Source organism: Danio rerio, chromosome 9, assembly GCF_052040795.2.
Source record: "Danio rerio strain M-AB ecotype USA chromosome 9, GRCz13ab, whole genome shotgun sequence".
Taxonomy (NCBI): Eukaryota; Metazoa; Chordata; class Actinopteri; order Cypriniformes; family Danionidae; genus Danio; species Danio rerio.
Genome location: NC_141029.1, coordinates 56,326,289 through 56,330,000, shown reverse-complemented (window position 1 = coordinate 56,330,000; position 3,712 = coordinate 56,326,289). Strand labels below are relative to the sequence as shown.

The 3,712-nt window shown below is 43.2% G+C and overlaps 1 long non-coding RNA gene across 1 annotated transcript in view; it reads left to right on the top strand.

Moving 5' to 3' along the window:
* The window catches only part of LOC147842473 (uncharacterized), a 3,496-nt gene extending 710 nt beyond the window's left edge, over positions 1-2,786 (top strand). The window contains exons 1-2 of the long non-coding RNA XR_015500122.1: positions 1-814; positions 905-2,786. The exon at positions 1-814 is cut by the window's left edge and continues 710 nt beyond it. This is a non-coding gene — a long non-coding RNA (uncharacterized LOC147842473). The remainder of the gene's footprint in view (positions 815-904) is intronic.
* Positions 2,787-3,712: the final 926 nt, after the last annotated feature.

The following is a 3,712-nucleotide window of genomic DNA, read 5'->3' as shown; positions in this document are numbered from 1 at the left end:
GAGAGTCAGCACCTCGGTTTAACGTCTCATCCGAAAGACGGCGCCCACTGACAGTGTAGTGTCCCCTTCACTATACTGGGGCATTAGGACCCACACAGACCACAGGTTGAGCGCCCCCTGCTGGCCTCTCTAACACCACTTCCAGTACATGATGGACTTTGTAAGTGTAAAACCTGAACGCTTCCATGAAACAGATCTGTGATGGTTAAAGATCATCTCCAGAACCATCCAGAATTACTCCGGATGGGAAGGTCTATTTCAGTTTTCTCAAAATAGCAGTGTGACAACAATGTGATTTAACATGCCTCCTTTTCACAACAGCACACCCAACGGCTGCACAAATGGGTGCACATGCATATGCTATTTGAACGATGTGACACAAGACAGGAAATGATACCTGTGCCAAGCTCAAACTAGCATAGTATTGAGAGTTCCCTTAGCTAAATGCTGAGCCTGTCTGAAGATCACACACACTGGATGAAAAACAACAGCTCCAGCAGCGGCGGTGAGTGATGATGAACATGCGCGCACACACACACGCACACACACACACACACAGTAAACTCCTCTAGTGTCTGTTCAAACTCTGCTCATCTGGTGTTTCTGTCTCTGCGTGTCTGTCAGATGTTCATGAGTCTGAAACGGATCTCAGAACAGCCTGTGCTCATACACACACATCCTGACTGACTATATGAAAGATCAGGAGAAGATAGTATGCTATTAATCATGACAGGGTGTCTTTTATAAACTGCAGTCAGATTTATCTGGTGATATTGTGCAATAACAGAAATACGGTCATCTAAACCGCAGTGGCGTAGCGCAAAATGCGGAGGCCCCCCTGCAGGGATCACTGATGGGCCCCTCGGGATCACAAACTGAGGAGCGATCACAAACTTATAAGGAGCGGGAAAGGAGGCAGGGTGGAGCAACAACGTGGGAAAGCCTTCACAAACTGAGGAGCGATCACAAACCGAAAGCGGCGAGAGCGTCAAGTAGCCAGAAGTCATTCATTTTCAATGAGAACCAGCGGCGAGGAACAGCGCGGCACGTCTTCTCCTGTGTGAGCGTCGAGGAGAGTTGAAATCAAGTCAACTTTATGATATGAGCTATGACCGGGCTGAGACGCGGTTCGGCGGCAAGCAATCAGAATGAAGTAGTCCACCGCTTGAGAGGAGTTCAGAGAACACAGACCTGTGAACTTTGGTTACGACCACAGTTGTTCCCAAGAGTTTGATTATTGCGGTTGCCGGATTTTCAATTATTGAAAATCGAGACGACGTGGGGCCCCCTAATCACGCGGGGCCCCCCCTGTGGTGGGTGCGCTGCGGGCCCGTCCGCTACGCCACTGCTAAACCACTCATTGAATTATGGATTATCATTAGTAATGGGAAGTTCGGATCATTTTACTGAGTCGGATCTTTGAGTCTCGTATCGAGATGAACGAATCTTTTTTCGAGTCATTTTGTTCATTTGGTTCAATTTGCCAAAATATTATTAAAATGTTACGAGTTGCTTCCAAACACATCTACAACGAGCCCAAAAGTTTGATCACACGACAAACAAGTCATAAATTGAATACTATAAGAAGGAGAAAATAATAATTCAGTGTTTACCTGCAGTTTCATCTATGAAGGTATTGTTGTCTCTTTGCTCAGTTCACCTCTTCATGTCTTCAAATGTCAGAGGTTCGTTCACGTTACACATAATCTTAACCAATGTACACAGTCTGAGCCGATAGGAGCCATGATAATTAGTTTACCTTTCGAGTCTTCCGGTTCTTGAGTCGTTTGTTCATCACGTGGCAGAATGACCCTAAACCCGAGGACTCGAGAGATGAACGATTCAATTCTTTTTCCGGCTCTAAACGCATATGACTGGCTTCTGCCTTTACGCGATGAACGACTCAAAAGACTTGAAATGAACGATACCACCTGCACGAATGTGCGCACGTGCGGATGAACGAATCACTCCCTGAGAGGACTCATAGTTCCCGAGTCATATTGAAGATTCGATCAAAATTACCAAATCGTTCATGAATGACCCATCACTAATTATCATGGGCTTTAAAAAGATCCATTTCAGATGTAACATCTTTGCCATTACAGATGACTTACTACTAATCAGTGATTTGAGTCATGAGATGTATGGATGCAGTCCTCCAAGCTCATGATGGAGTCAGACACAATATTCATTCTGTCTCCACTGCAGCAGGACTTTATATTCTATACTGGACATTATTTCTGTTCAGTGATGAGACTTTAGTCTAAGCAGAGTCAGAGCTTACTGTCCTGATGAATCATTAGGAATCAAGCCATGATCATATTTTCATGTGCTCAAATAAGTGTAATCTAGAGGCCTTTGCCTTTCATATAAGACACTTCTGATACCGAATGATCAACTTGAAGTTACTATTTGTTGTTCCTAAAACTTGCATAGCCATCAAGACTTTAGTCAGGTAGTGCATGTGCACATCAGCAGCCTGTTGTTACATTCATTCATATTTAATATTTGACTTAAAGTAGAAACCTCTGTGGATGTTCTACACATCAGATGGTGATTAAAATAAAAGATGAAGGTGTGTTTTCTGGTTAATTATAATCCCAACTTGTCGGCGCCAGTGTTAGTGCGTCAATATATGCGCTCCTGTGCTCACGGCGACCCGAGTTTGATTCTCGCCTTGGGGTCCTTTGCCGATCCTTCCCCTCTCTCTGCTCCCCTTGCTTTCCTGTCAACAATCTACTATCCTATCTATTAAAGGTGAACCACCCCCCCACCCCCCAAAAAAACTAAATAAATTATATTCCCAGCTTGATATTGAAGATCCTGTGTCGTGACTATTGCAGATATGCACTAATTCGCAGCCCAATTTGAACGTATTACAGTATTTCCAGGCATTACTGTGTTTTGTGGATTATAAAACATTTGATTTGTCACATGCATTGAAATGAATTTTGTCAGGTAAGAACCTTAAGTTCCTTTACTAATCCTGAACTAATGTGTACTTGCACTGAAATGAATCCTGTTGCAATGCACTTCTTGTGCAAATACAGTACATCCAGAAAGTATTGATAGCGCTTCACTTGTTCCACATTTGTTTATGTAACACCCTTATTCCAAAATGGATTAAATTCATTTATTTCCTCAACACTCAGTGTAAAAAATGAGTTTTTTTTTAATTGTTGCATATTTATTCAATATTAAAAATAAAAAAGCTGATAAATCACATGTACATCAGTATTTACAGCCTTAAGCGTGAAGCTCTAAATTGAGCTCAGCCACATTCTGTCTCTACTGATCATTCCTGTGATGTTTCAGCAGCTTCATTGGAGTTCACCTGTGCTCAATTCAGCTGATTTAACTTGATTTGGCATACACCGGTCTATATAAGGGCCCAGGGTTGAGATGTTGAAGCACAAACCAAGCATGAAGACAAAGGAATTGTCTGTAGATCTCAGAGACAGGATTATCTCGAGGCACAAGGCTGGGGAAGGATACAGAAACATTTCTGCTGCTCTGAAAGTTCCATCATCCGTAAAGGGAATATGTTTGACCAGCAGGACTCTTCCTAGAGCTGGCCGGACATCTAAGCTGAGTGATCAGGGGAGAAGGACATTAGTCAGGGAGGTGATCAATAACCTGATGGTCACTCTGTCTGAGTTCCAGCGTTCTTCTGTGGAGAGAGGAGAACCTTACAGAAGGACAACCATCTGTG